Genomic DNA, 19,669 nt, shown 5'->3' with positions numbered 1-19,669 from the left:
TATATATTTTGGGTGCCTTCGAGTGCCGTGTAGGTTCTTATCTGAAGAACTCTTCAGGATATGAAGAATGAGCGAGTCTGAGGCGCGTGCTCAGGCTTTTGTCTCTGGATTTTGTATCAGAAATGGCCGTGGAATGTTGGGGAGGCCTCATGGGCCATGGACGAATCGTGCTCTCTGTGGATTTGGCCCGATCCCAATTGGTTTTCGTCAATCTGTGGGATGGGAGGACTCCTTTCAGGTTTGTTACTTCAGGTGTCCCACCAAAAGAGGAATTCCAAAGCAGAGCCATTGGGAAGAGTGAAGGGACAACCCGAACTATGGTTAAAAATTGAGGCCTAGGGGCATGGCAAGCCCAATATTCTGTCTCTCCATCCAGCCACTGAGAGGCCTTACCTGAGGACTGGGCTCAGGCTGAGGGTCACAATGTGTGTTTGTGACCAATGTGGCCCGCAAGCATGGGCGGGGCCTCATGGGCCACACTGGTTTCAAGTACACTGAACGTTGGACAACATGCCAACCACAAGGTTTCTTGCCATGGGGAAAGAGTTCTGATTTCTGCATCATTTTCAAACTCGGGCCGGGATTGGAGATAAGTTCTAGGTTTTGAAGCCTGAAAACCGAGGTTGAGAAGAGATGACGACCTACGGCCATGGCGGGTCCGATGTGCTCAGTGTGAGGCCAGCTGTCTGGGTGGGACCAGGAGGTCCAAGATCAGGCTGTGCCAGAAAGGGCATTAGTGCCCAGGTCAGCCTATATTTTTGGGGTACAGCCGAATGGTGTGCCCTGTTGATCCTCATTTGGGGTTTCTGGGTAGCCCCAGAGGGCAATGGTTTTCATCTGGAGGGCAGGCAGAGTGCTGCATTGTAGTTCTGGATTGCCAAACTGGAGGGCTTGTGGGCCATAGTCTGAGGACGGAAGTCTGGGAACCCAAGCTAGGCCTCGGTTTCTGGGTGAGGATTTGGCAGGCACAATCTACAGACCTGAATTGAGACCTCGTGCATCTGAAGTCAGGGTGAGGATCAGACGATCGCTCAGGTTGGACATTCTGTCCCTGATGGCCCCTTCTTGAAAGGGGGGTGGATCACGAGGCCATGGGGGTTTTCCCACGATGGGAGTTGGGAGAAGCTCCCAACTGCAAAGATTCTTCTGCAGGATAATTGAGACCTGTTGGTTGGCTCCGGGACAACGATTCCGAGCAGGGTTCTACGGATGGATGGCTGGGTAGCCCACCTCGCATTCCAATTGTCTCCAAGCAACGAGACAGGTTAGATCTGCTGGATCTGGGGGAGCAACCGAGGAGGCTGAGTTGAAATGGACTCTCCCGTGGATGTGTCCTAATATGATTTTGTGTCTATGGAGACCTTGGAATGAAGCTGTGGCACTGGGGCCCTGAAGGGTTCTCCTAAAGACAGGCTTTCACATAGCTGCCTCGTGCAAGTTTCCCATGTGTAGATGAGATTTTTTTCTGATGGGGGAGTCAAGAAAGCCATATGCTGTTATTGAAATCCAGGCCTCTGAGGAGAGATGCCTGGAAACCAAAGCAATGGATCCGATAGGTGGCTAGGGGCCTGTTCGTTCCTTTTTACCTCTGGGGACATCAGTCTACGGGTCTGAGTGCCGGTAGGTGCTCAGATGGGCCCAGATTGCCCCATTTCTCCTGGGAAGCCACAAGTATTGGGATGGCCTCAGGGACTTTGGAGGTTTATCCTCTTAGTAGGTTTGTGGCCATTGGAATGGGCACATACAATTCCCTTGGAGAAGGCAATCACAGTCGTCAGGTTTGGCTCCAGGGGCCGGAGCCTATAGGGTGGGTAGGCCAGGGCTGTTTGGACAGTTGTCTGAAAACACAAACTCGGCTTATGTTTCGGGTCATAGGTATGGCAGGACTGATCTACAGACCATGAGGAGAACTCTTCGGCATGAAAAAAGGGCGAGTGTGAGGCTCTGCACAAGTTTTTGTCTCTGGATATCGTGTCACTCTTGGTCGTGAAATTTCCGGGTGATTTCATGGGAAATGGATGAGTCTTACTCTCTGGGGGTTTGGACCCGGCCAAGGAGTTTGGGGTCATTCTGTGGGATGGAAGAAGTCCGTTGCTCTGTTGTTGTTGATTTGTTTTGTTTTGTTTTTCAACGTCAGGTGTCCCACCAAGTGAGGGATTCCAGAGCAGAGGCCTGGGCGGGGCGACTGGACAACGAGATATATGGTTAAAAATTGGGGCCTAGGGACATGTCAAGCCCATTATGACATCTAATGATCCAGCCACTGAGAGGACGTACTAGAGGACAGGACTCACGCTGAGGGTCACAATGCGTGTTTATGCCCTCCTCGCACTCAAGAATGGGCGGGGCCTCAGGGTGAATGCTGGTTTCTCCTACACTGAACGTTGGACAACATGCCAACCACAAGGTTTCTTGCCATGGGTAAGGAAGAGTTCTGATTTCTGCATCACAGTCACTGCTGGGCAGTGATTGGAGATAAGCTGTAGGTTCTGAAGCCTGAACACTGAGGTAGGGAAGAGATGATGATCTAAGGCCATGGCGGGTCTGATGTGTTCAGTGTGCGGTCAGCTGTCTGGGTGTTGGTCACGAGGTCCGGGCTCAGGTTGTCAGACAGTGCATTAGTGCCCAGGTTAGACTATATATTTTGGGTGCATTCGAGTGCCGTGTAGGATCTTATCTGAAGAACTCTTCAGGATATGAAGAATGAGCGAGTCTGAGGCGCATGCTCAGGCTTTTGTCTCTGGATTTTGTATCAGAAATGGCCGTGGAATGTTGGGGAGGCCTCATGGGCCATGGACGAATCTTGCTCTCTGTGGATTTGGCCCGATCCCAATTGTTTTTCGTCAATCTGTGGGATGGGAGGACTCCTTTCAGGTTTGTTACTTCAGGTGTCCCACCAAAAGAGGAATTCCAAAGCAGAGCCCTGGGGAAGAGTGAAGGGACAACCCGAACTATGGTTAAAATTGAGGCCTAGGGGCATGGCAAGCCCAATATGCTGTCTCTCCATCCAGCCACTGAGAGGCCTTACCTGAGGACTGGGCTCAGGCTGAGGGTCACAATGTGTGTTTGTGACCAATGTGGCCCGCAAGCATGGGCGGGGCCTCATGGGCCACACTGGTTTCAAGTACACTGAACGTTGGACAACATGCCAACCGCAAGGTTTCTTGCCATGGGGAAAGAGTTCTGATTTCTGCATCATTTTCAAACCCGGGCCGTGATTGGAGATAAGGTCTAGGTTCTGAAGCCTGAAAACCGAGGTTGAGAAGAGATGACGACCTACGGCCATGGCGGGTCCGATGTGCTCAGTGTGCGGCCAGCGGTCTGGGTGGGGCCAGGAGGTCCAGGATCAGGCTGTGTCAGAAAGGGCATTAGTGCCCAGGTCAGCCTATATTTTTGGGGTACAGCCGAATGGTGTGCCCTGTTGATCCTCATTTGGGGTTTCTGGGTAGCCCGAGAGGACAATGGTTTTCTTCTGGAGGGCAGGCAGAGTGCTGCATTGTAGTTCTGGATTGCCAAACTGGAGGGCTTGTGGGCCAGTAGTCTGAGGACGGAAGTCTGAGAACCCAAGGTAGGCCTCGGTTTCTCGGTGAGGATATGGCAGGCACAATCTACAGACCTGAATCGAGATCTCGTGCATCTGAAGTCAGGGAGAGGATCAGACGATCGCTCAGGTTGGACATTCTGTCCCTGATGGCCCCTTCTTGAAAGGGGGGTGGATCACGAGGCCATGGGGGTTTTCTCACGATGGGAGTTGGGAGAAGCTCCCAACTGCAAAGATTATTCTGCAGGATAATTGAGACCTGTTGTTTGGCTCAGGACAACGATTCCGAGCAGGGTTCTAAGGATGGATGGCTGGGTAGCACACCTCGCATTCCAATTGTCTCCAAGCAACAAGACAGGTTAGATCTGCTGGATCTGGGGGAGCAACCGAGGAGGCTGAGTTGAAATGGACTCTCCCGTGGATGTGTCCTAATATGATTTTGTGTCTATGGAGACCTTGGAATGAAGCGGTGGCCCTGGGGCCCTGAAGAGTTCTCCTAAAGACACGCTTTCACATAGCTCCCTCGTGCAAGTTTCCCATGTGTAGATGAGATTTGTTCTGAAGGGTGAGTCCGGAAAGCAATGTGCTGTTATTGAAATCCAGGCCTCTAAGGAGAGATGCCTGGAAACCAAAGCAATGGATCCGATAATTGCCTAGGGGCCTGTTCGTTCCTTTTTACCTCTGGCGACATCAGTCTACGGGTCTGAGTGCCGGTAGGTGCTCAGATGGGCCCAGATTGCCCCATTTGTCCTGGGAAGCCACAAATATTGGGATGGCCTCAGGGACATTGGAGGTTTATCCTCTTAGTAGGGTTGTGGCCATTGGAATGGGCACATACAATTCCCTTGGAGAGGGCAATCACAGTCGTCAGGTTTGGCTCCAGGGGCCGGAGCCTGTAGGGTGTGTAGGCCAGGGCTGTTTGGACAGTTGTCTGAAAACACAAACTCGGCTTATGTTTCGGGTCATAGGTATGGCAGGACTGATCTACAGACCATGAGGAGAACTCTTCGGGATATGAAAAAAAGGGCGAGTGTGAGGCTCTGCTCAAGTTTTTGTCTCTGGATATCGTGTCACTCATGGTCGTGAAATTTCCTGGTGATTTCATGGGAAATGGATGAGTCTTACTCTCTGGGGGTTTGGCCCCGTCCAAAGACTTTGGGGTCATTCTGTGTGATGGAAGAAGTCCGTTGCTCTGTTGTTGTTGATTTGTTTTGTTTTGTTTTTCAACGTCAGGTGTCCCACCAAATGAGGGATTCCAGAGCAGAGGCCTGGGCGGGGCGACTGGACAACCAGATATATGGTTAAAAATTGGGGCCTAGGGACATGTCAAGCCCATTATAACATCTAATGATCCAGCCACTGAGAGGACGTACTAGAGGACACGACTCACGGTGAGGGTCACAATGCGTGTTTATGCCCTCCTCGCACTCAAGAATGGGCGGGGCCTCACGTTGAATGCTGGTTTCTCCTACACTGAACGTTGGACAACATGCCAACCACAAGGTTTCTTGCCATGGGTAAGGAAGAGTTCTGATTTCTGCATCACAGTCACCCCTGGGCAGTGATTGGAGATAAGCTGTAGGTTCTGAAGCCTGAACACTGAGGTAGGGAAGAGATGATGACCTAAGGCCATGGCGGGTCTGATGTGTTCAGTGTGCGGTCAGCAGTCTGGGTGTTGGTCACGAGGTCCGGGCTCAGGTTGTCAGACAGTGCATTAGTGCCCAGGTTAGACTATATATTTTGGGTGTCTTCGAGTGCCGTGTAGGTTCTTATCTGAAGAACTCTTCAGGATATGAAGAATGAGCGAGTCTGAGGCGCGTGCTCAGGCTTTTGTCTCTGGATTTTGTATCAGAAATGGCCGTGGAATGTTGGGGAGGCCTCATGGGCCATGGACGAATCTTGCTCTCTGTGGATTTGGCCCGATCCCAATTGTTTTTCGTCAATCTGTGGGATGGGAGGACTCCTTTCAGGTTTGTTACTTCAGGTGTCCCACCAAAAGAGGAATTCCAAAGCAGAGCCCTGGGGAAGAGTGAAGGGACAACCCGAACTATGGTTAAAAATTGAGGCCTAGGGGCATGGCAAGCCCAATATGCTGTCTCTCCATCCAGCCACTGAGAGGCCTTACCTGAGGACTGGACTCAGGCTGAGGGTCACAATGTGTGTTTGTGACCAATGTGGCCTGCAAGCATGGGCGGGGCCTCATGGGCCACACTGGTTTCAAGAACACTGAACGTTGGACAACATGCCAACCGCAAGGTTTCTTGCCATGGGGAAAGAGTTCTGATTTCTGCATCATTTTCAAACCCGGGCCGTGATTGGAGATTAGGTCTAGGTTCTGAAGCCTGAAAACCGAGGTTGAGAAGAGATGACGACCTACGGCCATGGCGGGTCCGATGTGCTCAGTGTGCGGCCAGCTGTCTGGGTGGGGCCAGGAGGTCCAGGTTCAGGCTGTGTCAGAAAGGGCATTAGTGCCCAGGTCAGCCTATATTTTTGGGGTACAGCCGAATGGTGTGCCCTCTTGATCCTCATTTGGGGTTTCTGGGTAGCCCGAGAGGACAATGGTTTTCTTCTGGAGGGCAGGCAGAGTGCTGCATTGTAGTTCTGGATTGCCAAACTGGAGGGCTTGTGGGCCAGTAGTCTGAGGACGGAAGTCTGAGAACCCAAGCTAGGCCTCGGTTTCTGGGTGAGGATAAGGCAGGCACAATCTACAGACCTGAATCGAGATCTCGTGCATCTGAAGTCAGGGAGAGGATCAGACGATCGCTCAGGTTGGACATTCTGTCCCTGATGGCCCCTTTTTGAAAGGTGGGTGGATCACGAGGCCATGGGGGTTTTCTCACGATGGGAGTTGGGAGAAGCTCCCAACTGCAAAGATTATTCTGCAGGATAATTGAGACCTGTTGGTTGGCTCCAGGACAACGATTCCGAGCAGGGTTCTAAGGATGGATGGCTGGGTAGCACACCTCGCATTCCAATTGTCTCCAAGCAACAAGACAGGTTAGATCTGCTGGATCTGGGGGAGCAACTGAGGAGGCTGAGTTGAAATGGACTCTCCCGTGGTTGTGTCCTGATATGATTTTGTGTCTATGGAGACCTTGGAATGAAGCGGTGGCACTGGGGCCCTGAAGGGTTCTCCTAAAGACACGCTTTCACATAGCTCCCTCGTGCAAGTTTCCCATGTGTAGATGAGATTTGTTCTGAAGGGTGAGTCCGGAAAGCAATGTGCTGTTATTGAAATCTATGCCTCTGAGGAGAGATGCCTGGAAACCAAAGCAATGGATCCGATAATTGCCTAGGGGCCTGTTCGTTCCTTTTTACCTCTGGGGACATCAGTCTACGGGTCTGAGTGCCGGTAGGTGCTCAGATGGGCCCAGATTGCCCCATTTGTCCTGGGAAGCCACAAATATTGGGATGGCCTCAGGGACTTTGGAGGTTTATCCTCTTAGTAGGGTTGTGGCCATTGGAATGGGCACATACAATTCCCTTGGAGAGGGCAATCACAGTCGTCAGGTTTGGCTCCAGGGGCCGGAGCCTGTAGGGTGTGTAGGCCAGGGCTGTTTGGACAGTTGTCTGAAAACACAAACTCGGCTTATGTTTCGGGTCATAGGTATGGCAGGACTGATCTACAGACCATGAGGAGAACTCTTCGGGATATGAAAAAAAGGGCGAGTGTGAGGCTCTGCTCAAGTTTTTGTCTCTGGATATCGTGTCACTCATGGTCGTGAAATTTCCGGGTGATTTCATGGGAAATGGATGAGTCTTACTCTCTGGGGGTGTGGGCCCGTCCAAAGACTTTGGGGTCATTCTGTGTGATGGAAGAAGTCCGTTGCTCTGTTGTTGTTGATTTGTTTTGTTTTGTTTTTCAACGTCAGGTGTCCCACCAAATTAGGGATTCCAGAGCAGAGGCCTGGGCGGGGCGACTGGACAACCAGATATATGGTTAAAAATTGGGGCCTAGGGACATGTCAAGCCCATTATGACATCTAATAATCCAGCCACTGAGAGGACGTACTAGAGGACAGGACTCACGCTGAGTGTCACAATGCGTGTTTATGCCCTCCTCGCACTCAAGAATGGGCGGGGCCTCACGTTGAATGCTGGTTTCTCCTACACTGAACGTTGGACAACATGCCAACCACAAGGTCTCTTGCCATGGGTAAGGAAGAGTTTTGATTTCTGCATCACAGTCACCCCTGGGCAGTGATTGGAGATAAGGTCTAGGTTCTGAAGCCTGAACACTGAGGTAGGGAAGAGATGATGACCTAAGGCCATGGCGGGTCTGATGTGTTCAGTGTGCGGTCAGCAGTCTGGGTGTTGGTCACGAGGTCCGGGCTCAGGTTGTCAGACAGTGCATTAGTGCCCAGGTTAGACTATATATTTTGGGTGTCTTCGAGTGCCGTGTAGGTTCTTATCTGAAGAACTCTTCAGGATATGAAGAATGAGCGAGTCTGAGGCGCGTGCTCAGGCTTTTGTCTCTGGATTTTGTATCAGAAATGGCCGTGGAATGTTGGGGAGGCCTCATGGGCCATGGACGAATCTTGCTCTCTGTGGATTTGGCCCGATCCCAATTGTTTTTCGTCAATCTGTGGGATGGGAGGACTCCTTTCAGGTTTGTTACTTCAGGTGTCCCACCAAAAGAGGAATTCCAAAGCAGAGCCCTGGGGAAGAGTGAAGGGACAACCCGAACTATGGTTAAAAATTGAGGCCTAGGGGCATGGCAAGCCCAATATGCTGTCTCTCCATCCAGCCACTGAGAGGCCTTACCTGAGGACTGGACTCAGGCTGAGGGTCACAATGTGTGTTTGTGACCAATGTGGCCTGCAAGCATGGGCGGGGCCTCATGGGCCACACTGGTTTCAAGAACACTGAACGTTGGACAACATGCCAACCGCAAGGTTTCTTGCCATGGGGAAAGAGTTCTGATTTCTGCATCATTTTCAAACCCGGGCCGTGATTGGAGATTAGGTCTAGGTTCTGAAGCCTGAAAACCGAGGTTGAGAAGAGATGACGACCTACGGCCATGGCGGGTCCGATGTGCTCAGTGTGCGGCCAGCTGTCTGGGTGGGGCCAGGAGGTCCAGGTTCAGGCTGTGTCAGAAAGGGCATTAGTGCCCAGGTCAGCCTATATTTTTGGGGTACAGCCGAATGGTGTGCCCTCTTGATCCTCATTTGGGGTTTCTGGGTAGCCCGAGAGGACAATGGTTTTCTTCTGGAGGGCAGGCAGAGTGCTGCATTGTAGTTCTGGATTGCCAAACTGGAGGGCTTGTGGGCCAGTAGTCTGAGGACGGAAGTCTGAGAACCCAAGCTAGGCCTCGGTTTCTGGGTGAGGATAAGGCAGGCACAATCTACAGACCTGAATCGAGATCTCGTGCATCTGAAGTCAGGGAGAGGATCAGACGATCGCTCAGGTTGGACATTCTGTCCCTGATGGCCCCTTTTTGAAAGGTGGGTGGATCACGAGGCCATGGGGGTTTTCTCACGATGGGAGTTGGGAGAAGCTCCCAACTGCAAAGATTATTCTGCAGGATAATTGAGACCTGTTGGTTGGCTCCAGGACAACGATTCCGAGCAGGGTTCTAAGGATGGATGGCTGGGTAGCACACCTCGCATTCCAATTGTCTCCAAGCAACAAGACAGGTTAGATCTGCTGGATCTGGGGGAGCAACTGAGGAGGCTGAGTTGAAATGGACTCTCCCGTGGTTGTGTCCTGATATGATTTTGTGTCTATGGAGACCTTGGAATGAAGCGGTGGCACTGGGGCCCTGAAGGGTTCTCCTAAAGACACGCTTTCACATAGCTCCCTCGTGCAAGTTTCCCATGTGTAGATGAGATTTGTTCTGAAGGGTGAGTCCGGAAAGCAATGTGCTGTTATTGAAATCTATGCCTCTGAGGAGAGATGCCTGGAAACCAAAGCAATGGATCCGATAATTGCCTAGGGGCCTGTTCGTTCCTTTTTACCTCTGGGGACATCAGTCTACGGGTCTGAGTGCCGGTAGGTGCTCAGATGGGCCCAGATTGCCCCATTTGTCCTGGGAAGCCACAAATATTGGGATGGCCTCAGGGACTTTGGAGGTTTATCCTCTTAGTAGGGTTGTGGCCATTGGAATGGGCACATACAATTCCCTTGGAGAGGGCAATCACAGTCGTCAGGTTTGGCTCCAGGGGCCGGAGCCTGTAGGGTGTGTAGGCCAGGGCTGTTTGGACAGTTGTCTGAAAACACAAACTCGGCTTATGTTTCGGGTCATAGGTATGGCAGGACTGATCTACAGACCATGAGGAGAACTCTTCGGGATATGAAAAAAAGGGCGAGTGTGAGGCTCTGCTCAAGTTTTTGTCTCTGGATATCGTGTCACTCATGGTCGTGAAATTTCCGGGTGATTTCATGGGAAATGGATGAGTCTTACTCTCTGGGGGTGTGGGCCCGTCCAAAGACTTTGGGGTCATTCTGTGTGATGGAAGAAGTCCGTTGCTCTGTTGTTGTTGATTTGTTTTGTTTTGTTTTTCAACGTCAGGTGTCCCACCAAATTAGGGATTCCAGAGCAGAGGCCTGGGCGGGGCGACTGGACAACCAGATATATGGTTAAAAATTGGGGCCTAGGGACATGTCAAGCCCATTATGACATCTAATAATCCAGCCACTGAGAGGACGTACTAGAGGACAGGACTCACGCTGAGTGTCACAATGCGTGTTTATGCCCTCCTCGCACTCAAGAATGGGCGGGGCCTCACGTTGAATGCTGGTTTCTCCTACACTGAACGTTGGACAACATGCCAACCACAAGGTCTCTTGCCATGGGTAAGGAAGAGTTTTGATTTCTGCATCACAGTCACCCCTGGGCAGTGATTGGAGATAAGGTCTAGGTTCTGAAGCCTGAACACTGAGGTAGGGAAGAGATGATGATCTAAGGCCATGGCGGGTCTGATGTGTTCAGTGTGCGGTCAGCTGTCTGGGTGTTGGTCACGAGGTCCGGGCTCAGGTTGTCAGACAGTGCATTAGTGCCCAGGTTAGACTATATATTTTGGGTGTCTTCGAGTGCCGTGTAGGTTCTTATCTGAAGAACTCTTCAGGATATGAAGAATGAGCGAGTCTGAGGCGCGTGCTCAGGCTTTTGTCTCTGGATTTTGTATCAGAAATGGCCGTGGAATGTTGGGGAGGCCTCATGGGCCATGGACGAATCTTGCTCTCTGTGGATTTGGCCCGATCCCAATTGTTTTTCGTCAATCTGTGGGATGGGAGGACTCCTTTCAGGTTTGTTACTTCAGGTGTCCCACCAAAAGAGGAATTCCAAAGCAGAGCCCTGGGGAAGAGTGAAGGGACAACCCGAACTATGGTTAAAAATTGAGGCCTAGGGGCATGGCAAGCCCAATATGCTGTCTCTCCATCCAGCCACTGAGAGGCCTTACCTGAGGACTGGGCTCAGGCTGAGGGTCACAATGTGTGTTTGTGACCAATGTGGCCCGCAAGCATGGGCGGGGCCTCATGGGCCACACTGGTTTCAGGTACACTGAACGTTGGACAACATGCCAACCGCAAGGTTTCTTGCCATGGGGAAAGAGTTCTGATTTCTGCATCATTTTCAAACCCGGGCCGTGATTGGAGATTAGGTCTAGGTTCTGAAGCCTGAAAACCGAGGTTGAGAAGAGATGACGACCTACGGCCATGGCGGGTCCGATGTGCTCAGTGTGCGGCCAGCTGTCTGGGTGGGGCCAGGAGGTCCAGGTTCAGGCTGTGTCAGAAAGGGCATTAGTGCCCAGGTCAGCCTATATTTTTGGGGTACAGCCGAATGGTGTGCCCTCTTGATCCTCATTTGGGGTTTCTGGGTAGCCCGAGAGGACAATGGTTTTCTTCTGGAGGGCAGGCAGAGTGCTGCATTGTAGTTCTGGATTGCCAAACTGGAGGGCTTGTGGGCCAGTAGTCTGAGGACGGAAGTCTGAGAACCCAAGCTAGGCCTCGGTTTCTGGGTGAGGATAAGGCAGGCACAATCTACAGACCTGAATCGAGATCTCGTGCATCTGAAGTCAGGGAGAGGATCAGACGATCGCTCAGGTTGGACATTCTGTCCCTGATGGCCCCTTTTTGAAAGGTGGGTGGATCACGAGGCCATGGGGGTTTTCTCACGATGGGAGTTGGGAGAAGCTCCCAACTGCAAAGATTATTCTGCAGGATAATTGAGACCTGTTGGTTGGCTCCAGGACAACGATTCCGAGCAGGGTTCTAAGGATGGATGGCTGGGTAGCACACCTCGCATTCCAATTGTCTCCAAGCAACAAGACAGGTTAGATCTGCTGGATCTGGGGGAGCAACTGAGGAGGCTGAGTTGAAATGGACTCTCCCGTGGTTGTGTCCTGATATGATTTTGTGTCTATGGAGACCTTGGAATGAAGCGGTGGCACTGGGGCCCTGAAGGGTTCTCCTAAAGACACGCTTTCACATAGCTCCCTCGTGCAAGTTTCCCATGTGTAGATGAGATTTGTTCTGAAGGGTGAGTCCGGAAAGCAATGTGCTGTTATTGAAATCTATGCCTCTGAGGAGAGATGCCTGGAAACCAAAGCAATGGATCCGATAATTGCCTAGGGGCCTGTTCGTTCCTTTTTACCTCTGGGGACATCAGTCTACGGGTCTGAGTGCCGGTAGGTGCTCAGATGGGCCCAGATTGCCCCATTTGTCCTGGGAAGCCACAAATATTGGGATGGCCTCAGGGACTTTGGAGGTTTATCCTCTTAGTAGGGTTGTGGCCATTGGAATGGGCACATACAATTCCCTTGGAGAGGGCAATCACAGTCGTCAGGTTTGGCTCCAGGGGCCGGAGCCTGTAGGGTGTGTAGGCCAGGGCTGTTTGGACAGTTGTCTGAAAACACAAACTCGGCTTATGTTTCGGGTCATAGGTATGGCAGGACTGATCTACAGACCATGAGGAGAACTCTTCGGGATATGAAAAAAAGGGCGAGTGTGAGGCTCTGCTCAAGTTTTTGTCTCTGGATATCGTGTCACTCATGGTCGTGAAATTTCCGGGTGATTTCATGGGAAATGGATGAGTCTTACTCTCTGGGGGTGTGGGCCCGTCCAAAGACTTTGGGGTCATTCTGTGTGATGGAAGAAGTCCGTTGCTCTGTTGTTGTTGATTTGTTTTGTTTTGTTTTTCAACGTCAGGTGTCCCACCAAATTAGGGATTCCAGAGCAGAGGCCTGGGCGGGGCGACTGGACAACCAGATATATGGTTAAAAATTGGGGCCTAGGGACATGTCAAGCCCATTATGACATCTAATAATCCAGCCACTGAGAGGACGTACTAGAGGACAGGACTCACGCTGAGTGTCACAATGCGTGTTTATGCCCTCCTCGCACTCAAGAATGGGCGGGGCCTCACGTTGAATGCTGGTTTCTCCTACACTGAACGTTGGACAACATGCCAACCACAAGGTCTCTTGCCATGGGTAAGGAAGAGTTTTGATTTCTGCATCACAGTCACCCCTGGGCAGTGATTGGAGATAAGGTCTAGGTTCTGAAGCCTGAACACTGAGGTAGGGAAGAGATGATGATCTAAGGCCATGGCGGGTCTGATGTGTTCAGTGTGCGGTCAGCTGTCTGGGTGTTGGTCACGAGGTCCGGGCTCAGGTTGTCAGACAGTGCATTAGTGCCCAGGTTAGACTATATATTTTGGGTGCATTCGAGTGCCGTGTAGGATCTTATCTGAAGAACTCTTCAGGATATGAAGAATGAGCGAGTCTGAGGCGCATGCTCAGGCTTTTGTCTCTGGATTTTGTATCAGAAATGGCCGTGGAATGTTGGGGAGGCCTCATGGGCCATGGACGAATCTTGCTCTCTGTGGATTTGGCCCGATCCCAATTGTTTTTCGTCAATCTGTGGGATGGGAGGACTCCTTTCAGGTTTGTTACTTCAGGTGTCCCACCAAAAGAGGAATTCCAAAGCAGAGCCCTGGGGAAGAGTGAAGGGACAACCCGAACTATGGTTAAAATTGAGGCCTAGGGGCATGGCAAGCCCAATATGCTGTCTCTCCATCCAGCCACTGAGAGGCCTTACCTGAGGACTGGGCTCAGGCTGAGGGTCACAATGTGTGTTTGTGACCAATGTGGCCCGCAAGCATGGGCGGGGCCTCATGGGCCACACTGGTTTCAAGTACACTGAACGTTGGACAACATGCCAACCGCAAGGTTTCTTGCCATGGGGAAAGAGTTCTGATTTCTGCATCATTTTCAAACCCGGGCCGTGATTGGAGATAAGGTCTAGGTTCTGAAGCCTGAAAACCGAGGTTGAGAAGAGATGACGACCTACGGCCATGGCGGGTCCGATGTGCTCAGTGTGCGGCCAGCGGTCTGGGTGGGGCCAGGAGGTCCAGGATCAGGCTGTGTCAGAAAGGGCATTAGTGCCCAGGTCAGCCTATATTTTTGGGGTACAGCCGAATGGTGTGCCCTGTTGATCCTCATTTGGGGTTTCTGGGTAGCCCGAGAGGACAATGGTTTTCTTCTGGAAGGCAGGCAGAGTGCTGCATTGTAGTTCTGGATTGCCAAACTGGAGGGCTTGTGGGCCAGTAGTCTGAGGACGGAAGTCTGAGAACCCAAGGTAGGCCTCGGTTTCTCGGTGAGGATATGGCAGGCACAATCTACAGACCTGAATCGAGATCTCGTGCATCTGAAGTCAGGGAGAGGATCAGACGATCGCTCAGGTTGGACATTCTGTCCCTGATGGCCCCTTCTTGAAAGGGGGGTGGATCACGAGGCCATGGGGGTTTTCTCACGATGGGAGTTGGGAGAAGCTCCCAACTGCAAAGATTATTCTGCAGGATAATTGAGACCTGTTGTTTGGCTCAGGACAACGATTCCGAGCAGGGTTCTAAGGATGGATGGCTGGGTAGCACACCTCGCATTCCAATTGTCTCCAAGCAACAAGACAGGTTAGATCTGCTGGATCTGGGGGAGCAACCGAGGAGGCTGAGTTGAAATGGACTCTCCCGTGGATGTGTCCTAATATGATTTTGTGTCTATGGAGACCTTGGAATGAAGCGGTGGCCCTGGGGCCCTGAAGAGTTCTCCTAAAGACACGCTTTCACATAGCTCCCTCGTGCAAGTTTCCCATGTGTAGATGAGATTTGTTCTGAAGGGTGAGTCCGGAAAGCAATGTGCTGTTATTGAAATCCAGGCCTCTAAGGAGAGATGCCTGGAAACCAAAGCAATGGATCCGATAATTGCCTAGGGGCCTGTTCGTTCCTTTTTACCTCTGGCGACATCAGTCTACGGGTCTGAGTGCCGGTAGGTGCTCAGATGGGCCCAGATTGCCCCATTTGTCCTGGGAAGCCACAAATATTGGGATGGCCTCAGGGACATTGGAGGTTTATCCTCTTAGTAGGGTTGTGGCCATTGGAATGGGCACATACAATTCCCTTGGAGAGGGCAATCACAGTCGTCAGGTTTGGCTCCAGGGGCCGGAGCCTGTAGGGTGTGTAGGCCAGGGCTGTTTGGACAGTTGTCTGAAAACACAAACTCGGCTTATGTTTCGGGTCATAGGTATGGCAGGACTGATCTACAGACCATGAGGAGAACTCTTCGGGATATGAAAAAAAGGGCGAGTGTGAGGCTCTGCTCAAGTTTTTGTCTCTGGATATCGTGTCACTCATGGTCGTGAAATTTCCTGGTGATTTCATGGGAAATGGATGAGTCTTACTCTCTGGGGGTTTGGCCCCGTCCAAAGACTTTGGGGTCATTCTGTGTGATGGAAGAAGTCCGTTGCTCTGTTGTTGTTGATTTGTTTTGTTTTGTTTTTCAACGTCAGGTGTCCCACCAAATGAGGGATTCCAGAGCAGAGGCCTGGGCGGGGCGACTGGACAACCAGATATATGGTTAAAAATTGGGGCCTAGGGACATGTCAAGCCCATTATAACATCTAATGATCCAGCCACTGAGAGGACGTACTAGAGGTCACGACTCACGGTGAGGGTCACAATGCGTGTTTATGCCCTCCTCGCACTCAAGAATGGGCGGGGCCTCACGTTGAATGCTGGTTTCTCCTACACTGAACGTTGGACAACATGCCAACCACAAGGTTTCTTGCCATGGGTAAGGAAGAGTTCTGATTTCTGCATCACAGTCACCCCTGGGCAGTGATTGGAGATAAGCTGTAGGTTCTGAAGCCTGAACACTGAGGTAGGGAAGAGATGATGACCTAAGGCCATGGCGGGTCTGATGTGTTCAGTGTGCGGTCAGCAGTCTGGGTGTTGGTCACGAGGTCCGGGCTCAGGTTGTCAGACAGTGCATTAGTGCCCAGGTTAGACTATATATTTTGGGTGTCTTCGAGTGCCGTGTAGGTTCTTATCTGAAGAACTCTTCAGGATATGAAGAATGAGCGAGTCTGAGGCGCGTGCTCAGGCTTTTGTCTCTGGATTTTGTATCAGAAATGGCCGTGGAATGTTGGGGAGGCCTCATGGGCCATGGACGAATCTTGCTCTCTGTGGATTTGGCCCGATCCCAATTGTTTTTCGTCAATCTGTGGGATGGGAGGACTCCTTTCAGGTTTGTTACTTCAGGTGTCCCACCAAAAGAGGAATTCCAAAGCAGAGCCCTGGGGAAGAGTGAAGGGACAACCCGAACTATGGTTAAAAATTGAGGCCTAGGGGCATGGCAAGCCCAATATGCTGTCTCTCCATCCAGCCACTGAGAGGCCTTACCTGAGGACTGGACTCAGGCTGAGGGTCACAATGTGTGTTTGTGACCAATGTGGCCTGCAAGCATGGGCGGGGCCTCATGGGCCACACTGGTTTCAAGAACACTGAACGTTGGACAACATGCCAACCGCAAGGTTTCTTGCCATGGGGAAAGAGTTCTGATTTCTGCATCATTTTCAAACCCGGGCCGTGATTGGAGATTAGGTCTAGGTTCTGAAGCCTGAAAACCGAGGTTGAGAAGAGATGACGACCTACGGCCATGGCGGGTCCGATGTGCTCAGTGTGCGGCCAGCTGTCTGGGTGGGGCCAGGAGGTCCAGGTTCAGGCTGTGTCAGAAAGGGCATTAGTGCCCAGGTCAGCCTATATTTTTGGGGTACAGCCGAATGGTGTGCCCTCTTGATCCTCATTTGGGGTTTCTGGGTAGCCCGAGAGGACAATGGTTTTCTTCTGGAGGGCAGGCAGAGTGCTGCATTGTAGTTCTGGATTGCCAAACTGGAGGGCTTGTGGGCCAGTAGTCTGAGGACGGAAGTCTGAGAACCCAAGCTAGGCCTCGGTTTCTGGGTGAGGATAAGGCAGGCACAATCTACAGACCTGAATCGAGATCTCGTGCATCTGAAGTCAGGGAGAGGATCAGACGATCGCTCAGGTTGGACATTCTGTCCCTGATGGCCCCTTTTTGAAAGGTGGGTGGATCACGAGGCCATGGGGGTTTTCTCACGATGGGAGTTGGGAGAAGCTCCCAACTGCAAAGATTATTCTGCAGGATAATTGAGACCTGTTGGTTGGCTCCAGGACAACGATTCCGAGCAGGGTTCTAAGGATGGATGGCTGGGTAGCACACCTCGCATTCCAATTGTCTCCAAGCAACAAGACAGGTTAGATCTGCTGGATCTGGGGGAGCAACTGAGGAGGCTGAGTTGAAATGGACTCTCCCGTGGTTGTGTCCTGATATGATTTTGTGTCTATGGAGACCTTGGAATGAAGCGGTGGCACTGGGGCCCTGAAGGGTTCTCCTAAAGACACGCTTTCACATAGCTCCCTCGTGCAAGTTTCCCATGTGTAGATGAGATTTGTTCTGAAGGGTGAGTCCGGAAAGCAATGTGCTGTTATTGAAATCTATGCCTCTGAGGAGAGATGCCTGGAAACCAAAGCAATGGATTCGATAATTGCCTAGGGGCCTGTTCGTTCCTTTTTACCTCTGGGGACATCAGTCTACGGGTCTGAGTGCCGGTAGGTGCTCAGATGGGCCCAGATTGCCCCATTTGTCCTGGGAAGCCACAAATATTGGGATGGCCTCAGGGACTTTGGAGGTTTATCCTCTTAGTAGGGTTGTGGCCATTGGAATGGGCACATACAATTCCCTTGGAGAGGGCAATCACAGTCGTCAGGTTTGGCTCCAGGGGCCGGAGCCTGTAGGGTGTGTAGGCCAGGGCTGTTTGGACAGTTGTCTGAAAACACAAACTCGGCTTATGTTTCGGGTCATAGGTATGGCAGGACTGATCTACAGACCATGAGGAGAACTCTTCGGGATATGAAAAAAAGGGCGAGTGTGAGGCTCTGCTCAAGTTTTTGTCTCTGGATATCGTGTCACTCATGGTCGTGAAATTTCCGGGTGATTTCATGGGAAATGGATGAGTCTTACTCTCTGGGGGTGTGGGCCCGTCCAAAGACTTTGGGGTCATTCTGTGTGATGGAAGAAGTCCGTTGCTCTGTTGTTGTTGATTTGTTTTGTTTTGTTTTTCAACGTCAGGTGTCCCACCAAATTAGGGATTCCAGAGCAGAGGCCTGGGCGGGGCGACTGGACAACCAGATATATGGTTAAAAATTGGGGCCTAGGGACATGTCAAGCCCATTATGACATCTAATAATCCAGCCACTGAGAGGACGTACTAGAGGACAGGACTCACGCTGAGTGTCACAATGCGTGTTTATGCCCTCCTCGCACTCAAGAATGGGCGGGGCCTCACGTTGAATGCTGGTTTCTCCTACACTGAACGTTGGACAACATGCCAACCACAAGGTCTCTTGCCATGGGTAAGGAAGAGTTTTGATTTCTGCATCACAGTCACCCCTGGGCAGTGATTGGAGATAAGGTCTAGGTTCTGAAGCCTGAACACTGAGGTAGGGAAGAGATGATGACCTAAGGCCATGGCGGGTCTGATGTGTTCAGTGTGCGGTCAGCAGTCTGGGTGTTGGTCACGAGGTCCGGGCTCAGGTTGTCAGACAGTGCATTAGTGCCCAGGTTAGACTATATATTTTGGGTGTCTTCGAGTGCCGTGTAGGTTCTTATCTGAAGAACTCTTCAGGATATGAAGAATGAGCGAGTCTGAGGCGCGTGCTCAGGCTTTTGTCTCTGGATTTTGTATCAGAAATGGCCGTGGAATGTTGGGGAGGCCTCATGGGCCATGGACGAATCTTGCTCTCTGTGGATTTGGCCCGATCCCAATTGTTTTTCGTCAATCTGTGGGATGGGAGGACTCCTTTCAGGTTTGTTACTTCAGGTGTCCCACCAAAAGAGGAATTCCAAAGCAGAGCCCTGGGGAAGAGTGAAGGGACAACCCGAACTATGGTTAAAAATTGAGGCCTAGGGGCATGGCAAGCCCAATATGCTGTCTCTCCATCCAGCCACTGAGAGGCCTTACCTGAGGACTGGACTCAGGCTGAGGGTCACAATGTGTGTTTGTGACCAATGTGGCCTGCAAGCATGGGCGGGGCCTCATGGGCCACACTGGTTTCAAGAACACTGAACGTTGGACAACATGCCAACCGCAAGGTTTCTTGCCATGGGGAAAGAGTTCTGATTTCTGCATCATTTTCAAACCCGGGCCGTGATTGGAGATTAGGTCTAGGTTCTGAAGCCTGAAAACCGAGGTTGAGAAGAGATGACGACCTACGGCCATGGCGGGTCCGATGTGCTCAGTGTGCGGCCAGCTGTCTGGGTGGGGCCAGGAGGTCCAGGTTCAGGCTGTGTCAGAAAGGGCATTAGTGCCCAGGTCAGCCTATATTTTTGGGGTACAGCCGAATGGTGTGCCCTCTTGATCCTCATTTGGGGTTTCTGGGTAGCCCGAGAGGACAATGGTTTTCTTCTGGAGGGCAGGCAGAGTGCTGCATTGTAGTTCTGGATTGCCAAACTGGAGGGCTTGTGGGCCAGTAGTCTGAGGACGGAAGTCTGAGAACCCAAGCTAGGCCTCGGTTTCTGGGTGAGGATAAGGCAGGCACAATCTACAGACCTGAATCGAGATCTCGTGCATCTGAAGTCAGGGAGAGGATCAGACGATCGCTCAGGTTGGACATTCTGTCCCTGATGGCCCCTTTTTGAAAGGTGGGTGGATCACGAGGCCATGGGGGTTTTCTCACGATGGGAGTTGGGAGAAGCTCCCAACTGCAAAGATTATTCTGCAGGATAATTGAGACCTGTTGGTTGGCTCCAGGACAACGATTCCGAGCAGGGT

This window comes from Mustela lutreola, chromosome 10, assembly GCF_030435805.1.
Source record: "Mustela lutreola isolate mMusLut2 chromosome 10, mMusLut2.pri, whole genome shotgun sequence".
Lineage (NCBI taxonomy): Eukaryota > Metazoa > Chordata > Mammalia > Carnivora > Mustelidae > Mustela > Mustela lutreola.
This window is presented reverse-complemented; position numbering follows the sequence as displayed.